This window comes from Rattus norvegicus, chromosome 1 (assembly GCF_036323735.1).
Source record: "Rattus norvegicus strain BN/NHsdMcwi chromosome 1, GRCr8, whole genome shotgun sequence".
Taxonomy (NCBI): Eukaryota; Metazoa; Chordata; class Mammalia; order Rodentia; family Muridae; genus Rattus; species Rattus norvegicus.
The window spans coordinates 155,668,184-155,680,762 of record NC_086019.1 but is presented as its reverse complement, the minus strand read 5'-3'; the positions used below and the strand labels follow the sequence as shown (position 1 = coordinate 155,680,762).

The 12,579-nt window shown below is 44.5% G+C and overlaps 1 protein-coding gene and 1 long non-coding RNA gene across 40 annotated transcripts in view; one reads left to right on the top strand and one right to left on the bottom strand.

The window, feature by feature from the left end:
* The window catches only part of Dlg2 (discs large MAGUK scaffold protein 2), a 2,051,694-nt gene that overhangs the window by 235,476 nt on the left and 1,803,639 nt on the right, over positions 1 to 12,579 (bottom strand). Inside the window, exon 1 of one of the 34 annotated variants that reach the window (XM_017589655.3) lies at positions 7,533 to 7,930. The exons of 31 other annotated variants lie outside the window; for them this stretch is intronic. The gene's annotated coding sequence lies outside the window, so the exon portion shown is untranslated. Of the gene's footprint in view, positions 1 to 7,532; positions 7,931 to 12,579 lie in introns of those variants that run through there. 2 more of the 34 variants (XM_063272724.1, XM_063272726.1) reach the window with 2 other exon arrangements.
* LOC120097342 (uncharacterized) overlaps positions 1 to 12,579 on the top strand; it is a 96,338-nt gene that overhangs the window by 551 nt on the left and 83,208 nt on the right. For 3 of the 6 annotated variants that reach the window (XR_005494590.2, XR_005494587.2, XR_010060653.1), the window contains exon 3: positions 1,036 to 1,133. This is a non-coding gene — a long non-coding RNA (uncharacterized LOC120097342). Of the gene's footprint in view, positions 1 to 1,035; positions 1,134 to 4,690; positions 5,374 to 12,579 lie in introns of those variants that run through there. The other 3 variants (XR_005494583.2, XR_005494585.2, XR_010060654.1) reach the window with 3 other exon arrangements.

The following is a 12,579-nucleotide window of genomic DNA, read 5'->3' as shown; positions in this document are numbered from 1 at the left end:
AGAGTGTATCGAGAACTGGTGAGGAGGTGAGGTCTAGGAGACCCTTTGGGCAGCTGTTATAAAAACTGAGTCAAGATAAGTAGGGCTATCCTCAAAGATGCTATTACTCAGGGACTCAGAGCAGGACATGGTGGTACGCATCTTCAGTTCTGGTACTCTGGACGCAGAGACAGGTGATCTCTGTGAAATTGAAGCTAGTTTCAGGGCAGGCAAAGCTACACAGTGAGACATGTCTCATAAAACTAAATATTTAAAAAAAAAGAATCAGGACAAATCATGTTCTAACACACCAGAGAGTCAACGTTGGGCCTTCAAAACTAGCCACTCTTTAGAAGAGTAAGAATGATGTTACTACCTGACGAATACAGTCAGCAGTAGGTTTGATCTTAGACTCTGGCACATACAGGCACCAAAGCAGTAGTTTTTAGCTTGGCCTGTACCTTGCTTGGGAATTAGAAAAGGCAGATGTTCAAACTTTTCCCCTGACCTAGTAAATCAGAATCCCTGGGAGGAGTTGCATTTCTTAAATGCTGCCCTCATATTCAGAACAGAGGACCTTGATCTACATTACAGTCACACAAGTACTGAAGTCTATGACTTGAATGCAAAATGTTGTGTCCCCATCCCCTGTTTCCCCAAAGTATTAAAGACTTGTTTTCTACCAGGTTGTGCTATTGAGAGATAGTTGGATCATGACCATATCAATGGCTATTAGAAGGGAGGATTTAGCTGGAGAATGTAGGTTATGAGGACAATTAAGAGTGCTTGCTGCTCTTGCAGAGGACCCCAGTTTGATTCCCAGCATCCATATTGGGTGACACACAACTGTCTGTGACTCCAGCTCCTGGGGATCTGACACTGTCTTTTGGCTTCCATTAGGTACATGCATGTTCATAATGCACATCATGTGTGCACACATATACCCTCTGCCCCACATACACAAATAAAAATAGTAAAAGCAAAGTTGTAAAAGAATGTATCTTGACTGTTGACATTTCTCCTCCTCCTCTTGTCTGCTTCCTGGTTCCCATGGAGTAAGCATCTCTCCTCCAGTACATCCATCATCACGCTTGTCTTGCCACAGCCCCAGAAACAGGGAAACTAACTGATCGTGAAACGAAACTTCTACAACTGTAAGTCAAAATAACCATTTTCTCTGGTAAGATGATTTTCTCTGGTATCTTGTAATGGAAACTGATTATCACAATGGCCTTTAATTGTTTTCTCAAAACACTTTACATATATACATCCACATAGGAACACACTGAAACAGATATAGTATTACAGTACAAGAAGCCCCTGCAGCAAGCTGACCTTTCCAGAGAAGGAATCTATCAACAGAGGAAGAGTGAATCTGGCTACCACATGTTTTTAGTGTCTTGATCCCTCAAGTTATGAAAATGTCTTTTCATACACCCACCCAAAGGGGAGATTCCAAAAGAATGTGATGGAGTGATTCTCCAGGATCCAAAACAATGCAAATCCATACTCATCCAATGACGTCAATAAGGACTTAGGAGAAAAACAGTTTCTAGCCTTAATCCTCCACAAAGTGACTGAGTAAATTTCTCTCAGCCTCCATATATGAATCATACTCTACAGAATGTGGTCAAGACCATCTTAGTGCAGCCACTGAGGTTCCCTGAGCTCCAGAAAGAGTGCTAGGACTAGAGAGGCAGATGGCTGCTGGCTGCATGGCCATGCCTCTTCAAGGAGGAGAACCACGCTGGGGTAATGCCTGAGGTGCTGAGAGGCAAAATAACCCATGTGCTTGCTGTGCAGGCCAGCCAGAAGAAGCACGAAAGCAGAAACGAGATGTTTCAATCAAGTTTGAAGAATTTTCTAAGAACTCAGAGGTGAAAGAGTGTGTTTGCCTTAAGGAGGAAGAGGAGAAGGAGGAAAAGGAGGAAGAAGAAAGAAAAGGAAGAGGAGGAAAAGGAGGAAGAAAAGGAAGAAGAAGAATAGGAGGAGAAGGAGGAAAGGGAGGAGGAGAAGGAGGAGGAAGTGAAGGGAAGAAAGACTTTAAAAGACATGACGAAAGTGGATAAAAGTACTAATCATGCAAGTCTGACAACCTGAATGTGATCGCATGATCCCAAAAACCCACACAAGAAGTCAGCTTTGATGGGCCCCAACTGTAACCCCAGCATGCCTATGGTGAGGTGGAAGGTGGAGACAGAGGAATGGTTTTTAAATCTCATAGGCCACCTAGCCTGGAGTACACGGCACAGCAGCAAAAGAGACCCTATCTCAACAAGGTAAAGGTGAGAACTGACTCCTGAGAAATGCTCTACGACCTCTACGTGCATGCTGTCCCACACACTCACCCACACTCTCACACACACAACTAAAATGAACTAAATTTAAAAGCCTTATACCCCCCCCTTCAAAAGAGATGAAGTTTCTCTGGGCTCTCAAGGTGCTCAAGAGCTTCCTATCCACTTTTGTTCTGAGCATTGTCCCCAAACTGAAGGACAACATCCCAGGCTGCCAGCTGTGCAGGACTGGTAGGTGGATAAGCACTACAGACATCAGGGAGCCTGATGAACTGAGAAGACTCCTAGGCTGCAGGAAAAGTGGCAAGAGGATCCTGTACCATCAGAGCTAAAAGAAAAACTGGTGTGGCAAGGAAGGTAGAAGGCAAGGCTACAGAGGGCAAGGAGCAGGAGGGTGAAGGGGCCGAAGGAGATTGAAATGGGTTCCAGAACATTGGTTTTTTGTTTTGCTTATTCGATTTCTGTTTTTCTTTTATCGCCTGATAAAACCTCCTTATGTCATATACAAATCAGTTGAAATGCAAGTGTTTTAAACACTTTAAACAAAAGTGTTGAAATGCAAGGCTGTGTGGAGTTTGTTTTGAAAATATACAAGATGCTTGCTTCTTGGTAATAGTCAATATATTGTCAATTACGTCATTAGATAACCTCTTCTGGATGGAATTTTCAATAACCACCAACTGCACGCTATAGAGCAGACGCTTTCGGCTTCCGTGGCCACTTAAAGCATGTTCTTGCTGGTGCACAGCATGTGATAGCTTTCTACAGGGACGGTAGCTGTTTCCACTCCAGTGTCTCTGCTGTGCTGTGTATGAAGTATTTGTTTAATTTTCTGAATTCTGTAATTTTGAAAGGAAACGGTTGTGACTGAGACTGTTTTGTTGACACTGGTGAATGCTTCTAACACGCAAATTCTATCAAGTAAACAAGACCGTCATCTACCTGCACCGGTGTCGGTAGCTACACTCTTTTCTACTTACGCCTGTACGTAATGTACGTACGGTCTGTACGAGATGTTACTTTATAGGCATGGCTGGTCTGTCTTGGTCAAGCTTCTCAAAAGCACCAGGAAAGAATCACAGCAGGCTGTAATGCCCCCTCCCCCACCTTATGCTCAGCAGACACTAAATTAAATAACTTAGGAAAGTTCAGAGCTAAGGACGCACAGACCCCAGCCTGAACCCATGGCCAACAAAAGCAGCTCGTGCAGTCACTATACAGCGGTTGCCTCCTGGCCTCACATCCACAGCCCATCCTAGAATGAAAGCTCTCTGAACTCAAGAGACTACTGTAAAACTTGGCTTCATCTTTAAGTCTATTATCAGCCATCCAAAGCTGCTTGTTTTTGTTGTTATTTGAGGCGAGACTTCGACTTCACGTAGCTCAAACTGGTCTCAAACTCACCATGTGGCCAAGGATTATGTTGATCTCCTGGTCCTCCTTCCTCCTGAGTATTGGGGTGGCAATCATGTACCACCACCGTGCCTGAGTTACAAGATGCTGGGGTTGCACCTTGATATGAACCTATCAAATCTATTACCTGGGCTACATTCCCAATCCTTCATTATCATTGTAGTTTGTGTTACTGGGTTTCAGAATGAGCAAAGGAAAGTCAGGGCAGCCTGTCTCATTCAAGACACTCATATTCAGAGTTCTGGAAAATGGACTGCCTCTCACGAAGGAGACATTCAAGGAGTCTACTTTGCCAATGGCATATACCCCACTCCCAGGAAAAGAAACCAGTCCAAACAGGATGCATGCTATAGCATCTCTCTGTGGGTTTAGTGAGATTAGATACTTTCAGATGTGGAAGACTGAGCAGTGAACCAGTGTCAGATAAGATAAGGAAGACAGCAGCTGGGCCTGGGCCATCAGCATATGAAACAGGAGTTCAATGACTTGCCCCAGTGGGACTTCAAAAGAGATGCTCTTATCAAGTATTCTGAGGTCTTGGGAAATGCAGCAAAGCTATCAGGGATAGGTTCTGTAAAACTCAGATTTATGTGTGTGTGTGTGTGTGTGTGTGTGTGTGTGTGTGTGTGTGTGTAAGCTCACCCACTTGCAGGTACTTACTATTTAACAACTGCAGACACATTTAAGTTTGTAGGACTCTACTATGCATGGATTTCCCAACTCAGGGTTTAGTTAATCCCAGTTCCTCACAATACTATTCAAGGGTCAGCTACAGAAGTGTATTAATTATGAGTGAGTGTTTAAAACAAAAACTTGCGCCTAGCACTTTGGTTCATCAAGTACTACTTAAAACAACAGGAGTATCATGATTGCTGACTCAGCAGCCAATTGCGTCCCAGCTTACTGATTACTGAATACCCGTTATTCGGTTCATATAGGAAAAAAAAATTACCAAAAACGTATGCTTTGCTTCCAACACAACATTTTTTTTAAATAACTAGCTGTGAGAGAGATTGTACTAAGCGAAATGGAGCGTTGCACCGTGGGAGTGTGAGATTCATAAAGACAATGGATTACTGAAGATGCAGCTGATCATGGGGATGCTGATGAGGAACTGCTAAAGACACAACTGACCGTAGAAATGCTTTTTGGGAAGGCCCAGCTTGTTTGGCTTTGAACTGGTGGGAGGAAAAGGGGGGAGGGAATGTGGATGGGGGACAAAAGACTGAGGCACAAATTTTATATACTAAAGCACACCTGGTTCTCCCAGCATCCCTCAGTGCCTACCTGGTATATCCTGCCCCCAATCTTGAACTTTCCAGCCCAGGAGTGGGTTGCCCTTCCCCCAGAGGCTCCTCCCTGTGTAATGCACACAGTTTGCTGGCTCTTTTGTCTCTGTCTCTGTCTCTCTCTCTCTGTTTCTCTTTCTCCCCTTCCCCGTCCCTTCTCCTCTCTCCCACTCCCTCCCTTCCTCCTTCTCTATTCCTCTCTCTTCTCGTTCTCTCTCCCTCTTATCACCCCTCTCCTCCTCTTCTCTACTCTTCTCCCTCTACGCAAGTGCCCTTTCTCTCTTTCTCTTCCTTCCCTACCCACCCCAACTCCCCCTGAGCACTTTGCTGGCCTCGGTCAGCAGTGAATTCACCAGTCCAAGAGCAGCTTTCCAATAAACCTGCCTTTAATCTAATCTAATCTGATTTGACTTGGCTTATTTCACCGGTGGCAGAGACGTGACCTATCACAGCTATACATCTGGAGGAACTCAGTCAACACAAACGTCGAACCATGAGGAAAGTGATCAGGATGAAAGGGCCGTAGGGTTCCTTAGGGAAATGCCATCACTTGGAATTAAAGGAACTGCTCCAGACGATTCTAACACGGAGAATATAAAGAAGGAAAAGGTTGCAAACTGACCAGGATGTTGAGAACAGTGTGATGCCGAGATGCAAAAAAACACGTGCTTGGCCATAGGCTCCATGGGCAACCAGAAGGAACAGGGACGTACTGAAGTACACTGCTGTCCGAAAGCTGAACCACTTTTGATATTTCTAGTATTTTAAACAATGTACCAAGAAAATGACAATTTTACTTTTTTTTGCAGTGTTCTATATATTTAAAAACAACAGCTTTTGATGAGTAAGCAAACAAACCCAGAACATCATAGTTCTGCCAATGAAAATTACAATGCATTTCCGTGGTCACGAGCACCAAGAATGAGAAGACAGGGCCCAACAGTTCATCTGTCTGCCCATCCCCTGTTCCTCCCTCCCCACACCAGGCTCTGTGGTCTGTCACATTAATGTTCAACACCTGTGATTAACTGTCCTCCCTTAAAAACGGTGCTTCGCTCAGGGCACCCATACAGAATTTCGCAGAGCTGTGGGAAGGGGTTTGATGAGGACTGGTACAGAGAGAAGAAAAGCCATACTGTCAGAGATAAGCTCCCTCAAGTCTGAGGAAAATCCTCTCTCCTGCCCAGCAAGTCTGCTCTCTCACCCCAGGGGAGGGTGAGGAGACTTGGGCTGGTTCTAAAACAGGTTACTAACTGCTCAGCTGTTATGCCAGATGCAAATTAACTACCATCAGAATGCAGAGACACAGGTTAAGGCTCCCTCTTAAAAGATTACACACACACACACACACACACACACACACACACACACACACACACAGACACACACACACACAGAAACTAGATGTGTTAACAAGTGCTCCTCTTAGCCATCTTGTGTGAATGGAATATTGGATGCAAACGTCCAAGTCTCCAAAGCCACGGAAATGCTTCACTTCTGGAGCTGTGCGTGGAACATGGGGGTACAGGAAATACACAGCCAGCTTTCTGAGCAGGCAGTGGTGCGAAGCCACCTGTATCAGAACCATCTAATATGTTACTATTTCTCCGTCCTAAAACATATTTGACTTTTTGTTTATGCTCTTTCCAGAGAGAGTGGGGGTGATGAGCCTGGAACGTGGCTACCCTTTGAAACACAGCTGTTAGGAGGTAGAAGTCTCTCCTTGGGACACCCTCTCTATCCTCCCATCTCAAAATTAAATAAGTTTATCCCAGAAAGACCAGCTGCCCAGCCCCACACTTGGACTCGAGTTTTGCTCTGTTTGGCAGTCATGAGGTTTTTACACAGGAGGTTTCTTTAGATTCTCACAAATCTACAAACTACGTTATCGTTTTGCAGTTAAGGTTGAGTTGGAATGAGGTGGGTTTCCAAGACGAGCTGGGATTGGAACACAGGTAGGATGACATGAAGGGACATTTTTAACTCCTAAGCTAGGATCAATTGCTGTCTGCAGATCTTAACCATAAAGTCCGAAATAATAGGATACCACCATGCTGTTCGGTATCCTAGAATCTAACTTTTCGCACATAACTGCTGTATTTAAATAACCACACAGAGCAGACACTGTCTCCATTTCACAGATAAAGCTGAAGGCAGTACAGTTCAGCGATTTCTCAGAGTTGCATTAGTTGATCACAGGTAACAGCAAGATTCAGCATTCAAGTCTATCTGGTTCTTTCAGACAAGTGAGACTGCCTTTCTGCAACACAACTAGCTTGTCTCCTAAGGAGGATCTGACTCCACTTAAACAGACAAGAAACAAGCAGCCGCTCTGAAATCAGCATGGACCCAGGCGTTTCTGGAACCTGTTTAAATCTGCTGCTAAAGTTTCACATTCTTAAACACCAAGTCCCCCTCCCTTACTCGCGCGCGCACGTACACACACACACACACACACACACACACACACACACACCCCTGTTCACACACACACACACACACACACACACACACACACACACACAAGCCTGTTCACACACACAGCGAGACTTACTGTGAAGAGACCACTGGTGAAGCAAACTCCCCCACAGTGGTTTGGGGGCTGTTGTGTTGAGACGGAGGAGGAACTTCAGGGACTGTTGCTTTCTCAGAACACAGACGGCAACAGACAGGATCACAGAGAAGCAGCAGCTGCAGCAGATGCCTGCACGCAGCAAATGCTGAGAAATGGGAAGGGCTGCTGTTCTGGGAAGGAAAGGAGGGGGTACTGCTGTGCTCTTTGCATCTCAGTGGCAGTCGTACCCTCAACCGGGTCTGTCAGGAGCAAAATGTCTGAGGAAAGCAGCTCGGATCCCACACCAGAGAGCCCTAGACAGTTTCAGTGGGTTTCAGCATAGCAGGCAGCTGATGTCAAACTCTGCTGAGTGACGGTTCCCTCGCCGTGCAGCTTCACGGCGGTGGGCGTGGAGACTCCACCCGGCCGCACACACCTGACACTCCGGAGCTGGCCAAAGCCTTTTAGGAGTGCAGCGGGTGGGGCCACCCTCCCACTGTCGCCACAGAGCTGGTTTGAGATGTTTTGCAACAGGAGGAAAGGACCAGTTTCAGAAATGGAAAGACTCTCTTTTGCTAGCAAGTGGGCTTATAAGTGAGAAACTAGTTACCTCCTAGGTGTTAAAGGTCCACTCCCCTCCTCTGTCCATCCGGTCCCTTTTGCTTCTTCTTCTTCTCAGAAGGAAAAATCCTCGGGGCGGGGGGGGGGGAGAAAGAGAGAGAGAGGGGGGGGTTTAACCCCCTAATCCCAGCTCACCTCCTAGGACTCTGGCTGTTTTTGAAATTCTAATACTGAAGTGTGGGGAGCTGTCTGTCCCCTTTTAGAATGGACACGGTAATAAACATTCCTGAGCTAGTGTTAATTGGTCACCTGGATGACAGGAACCTGAGGGTCCCCTCAGCCAGGAATGCCTGCTTCCATCAGCCTGAAGTGAGTAGGGCATTCAAAAGAGAGGAAAGTGGAACTTCATTCATTTCATCCGTTTTCTGTGAGAAAACCGTGTCGCCAAACTAAAAGAATCCATCAACCTGAGATTTTAATTCACTCCCTTCTTTCGGTTTGAAGTAAGCCATCCAATGCCAGTTCAATACCCCGTTGTTCCTACCTTTTCTCTGTATTTGTTGTTGTTCCTTCCTAAAAGCATTTTCAAACCATGCTTTATAAAGAATTTGTGTTTTGACTGTACAGTTTATGCATCTTTTGAAGTCTAGAGTAGTCATGCAATGATTGATTGAGCGTCTAGTAAGTACAGCCAGACCCCTCCCCCACAAACACCCCTAACAACACACACACACACACACACACACACACACACTCACACACACACACACTCATACACACACACACACACACACACACACACACTGAGCACTGGTACAATCCAGTTGAATGTGGCCCTGCTTTCCTGCCCTCTCTGTTGCTACTCAAATCAGATGTTGTGGTCACCATGGTGACACCACCCACCTGTTCTCTCTCTTTTATTTATAAAACTTAAAGTGGACTGTGTCGGTTAATTTTTTTTTTTTAAAGTGAAGACTGAAACAGTTCAATCAAACTTCCCTGACAAATGAAGTAATTTCATATAAATATTTTATTTAAAACAATTCTAAATGTGTTAGTTTAGACATAATGTATCAGAAAAACACAACTGACAATTAAAATCTGTTTAATACTTAGGGACTAAACACCCCAAGCATTCTTGGGGATAAAATAAGGTTTAGTTTCTACTAACTGATCTTAACCAAGTGACTGAGTGATAAGATCCATGGCTCTGGAGCCTCCAGGGCTATTCCTAGGGTGAGCAAATCATTCTGGACTTGGGGTTGTAGAGCTCTGTGTACATTTCCCTTATTACACACAAAGAGATTTGGAGTAAAAACAGTTAAGAAAAACAAGCTTCTTTCTTTTGAAAAATGGTTTGCTTTGCAGCCTCATGCATTTCTATATTGGACTTCAGCCATTTTCATACCCCTCCCCCACCTTTCATTCATTCTGTTTCCTCTCCCACTGGGACCGTCGCAAAAAGTCCCACCCCTCCATCCATGTCTTCTTTGGGACTTTACTGAGCCCGGGGCGGTAGATTAGCCACTGCAGCAAGAAAACCACTTGTTGGGAGTTCTTCGCTCTGGTGTGCATTTTGGACTCAAAACATGGGTGGCTGTAGGTGTATGAATTTATTGCTAGACCTTTATTCCATTGATCATGTGTCTGGTGTTGTGCCAGTGCCATGCCCTTGATGATGACGATGATGATGACGATGATGATGATGATGATGATGATGACGACGGCAACGACGATGACGGTGACGACGATGATGATGGGCCTGAGTATCAGTTACAGGGTCAATAAGTACTGAAACACCAACAGTACTGTGCATATTAGCATATAAATTACGGTGGGTACAGATATAGAAATAGAGAGGATGAGGAAAACATCACAGTGGGATTAGTGATCAGCATTAGGTGGCTAGATAAGAAGTAGAGAAGGGAAGACATACATTAAATGGTAGAAGTGAAGGAAAAAAGTTGGGAGGGGGCAGGATGTGGGAGTTTAGTTAAAGGTAGACTGAAAAGAGATGGGGAAGGATATGTACTGAAATAACATCATCTCAGAAGGTTGAGTCACAGAGACTCTAAACTAGGGCAGCCTGTGTTCTTTTGAGAGAGGAAAAAGATGGGTGATAGGGTATGAGGAGGGAAGGGGGGTGTGACTAGTGAGGGACCAAGGTAACCTGCTGCAATGATCTTAGATATTAAATAAGAAAAAGCTGTAGACTGTGCGGGACAGTAAGAGTTGGATAGAGAGTGGGAGTGGGGGCATGCTGACAACTGACCAACTCCCTTACCTGGTGATGGTCAGAGTCTCATTGCAGTCTCAAATAGCAATTGGGAATTGAGGTATGAGTGTGCCCCATATCCTCAAATGGTCAACCAGAGCTGGCATGAAAAGTATGAGTATCAATGTGTGTGTGTGTGTGTGTGTGTGTGTGTGTGTGTATGCGCGCACACACACACACACACACACACACACACACACACACAAAACACACGCAAGCTTCTTTAAAGCAGTGTTACCTCCAATCATAGTTCTTGATGCTGTGGGAACATGCTAAAAGCTGACACAAACAGGGTGTAGAAAGCTAATGAATTCCTGCAGAAGGATGGAGGCTATACAATTACAGACCTATGGATTGATTTTCTCTGGTAAGCTCAAGTTATTTGACCACCATTATGAAATCAGTTAACTACAAGTAAGAGTTGATCTCTAGGGCAGGTCAGTTATTGTAGATTGCATGTCAAGCTGCCTTAAAAAGAAACACAGCAGTCAAGCGCTTTTATTACAAAGCGCTTCTCTTGAGGCATTCTGACAGCATTGCCCCCTTTGGCTCTCATAAAACACTAATGAACCCTCCAGATTAAACCCTCCCCTGACCACTCATGTATATATCACTTAAGACAGGCATCTTGCTGCTTCCCAATCACTAACATGAATGGAAAAGATGCAGTTAGATGTGGTTGTGGTTTTCTGTAATCCCAAGATGGGAGAATAAAACAGGAAGTTTGAGGTCATTCTTCATTAGCCTGACAGAAGCAAGAGGAGGAGGAGGAGGAGGAGGAGGAGGAGGAGGAGGAGGAGGAGGAGGAGGAGGAATGAAACTCACAAAATAGTTATGCTATATTGCAAGTAACTCTCGCTAGCTCCATTACTTGAGTGGAGAACTTCTATTTTTCTAGCATGTGGGGACCAAGACTGGATGTTTCCTCCTTTTCTTGAGCTTGGGATTCCGAATTGTTTTTAACGAAGTAACAACAGTAGCTCCCACTTTCAATCAGAATAGGCAGATTTTCATAGCCACCGCATAGAGAATCTCAGGCAACCCAATCAGCAAGTCAAACTACTCCCTGGAGACAGATTTAGCGGGTGAGATGCAGAGTCCTCTGAAGAGGTGGAATGCCGCAGTAATTGCCAGATCACAGCCATCATGGGGAAAGGTCTTTTCCCACCTTCCAGGGTGAACGTGGTTTACAGGAACTAGTTTACAGTAAGCTTCAGTGAGAACATTGGTCCTATAACTGATGTAAATTCTGGAAGCCAGGATCACTCAGTGGCTTCTCTTCCTTTCTTCTCTGCTGGTTGCCTTTTACTTCAAGATGCCCTCAGGATTTCCTTGTAGATCTTCAAAGTCCTTCACTTCCTCTTGGATTCAGAAATCTTTCAGAATCTACTATTTTATTATTTTATTTTATTATTTTATTTTATGAGGCTGAGTGTCACTATGTCTTCTTGGCTGGTCTAGAAGTTACTGTGTCCAGGCTGACCTTGAATTCACAGAGATTGCTTGCTCTGCCTCTGGAGTGCTGGAATTAAAGGTGTGTGCTACCATGCCTAGCCCAGAATTCACTGCTTTTCATGCCAAGTAGGATGAAAATGATGGAGGAGGCAGAGTGATGAGCTATAAAAACGTTGCTCTGAATTAAAGCTTCAGACTGGGGAATATGGAGACTTGGTTTAAAACCTACCTTTGCCAAATTCAGCTGGGTAATTTTAGTCAAATCATTTTTTTTTCAATCTGTCAAACTTTATATTTAAGGGAATCAAGAAACAGAAAATGTTCTGGAAAGTTTAAAGTTTACTATGAATGGCAAATATCACAGAAGCATTGATTAGCTAAAGTAATACTGTAGACTAGAGGTTTTGGACAAACTAATAAATATTAAAAGAACATGGAGCCTTTGATCAAGTCTACCTAGTTATATCAATCTAGGTAAGAAATTTCAGCTTGAACCTCAATTCTCTAGTCAATAAACACCCAATCCCACCATCCTACCTCCAGTGTGCTTCTCTGCTCCATCCAGATCTTTCTGATGTCACTGGTGTCATGCAGGCCCTCTCTCAATGTGCCTCCTGTCTACTACTTTACTTTCCTTGCATGTCAGAAGCATTTTTCCAAAACTGCTCCTTTGGTCTTGTATCCCCTCTGCTGGACTTCCTTACTGATTACCTATTAACTACAGCACCAAGCCCTGGTTCTCAGTCAAGAACACCT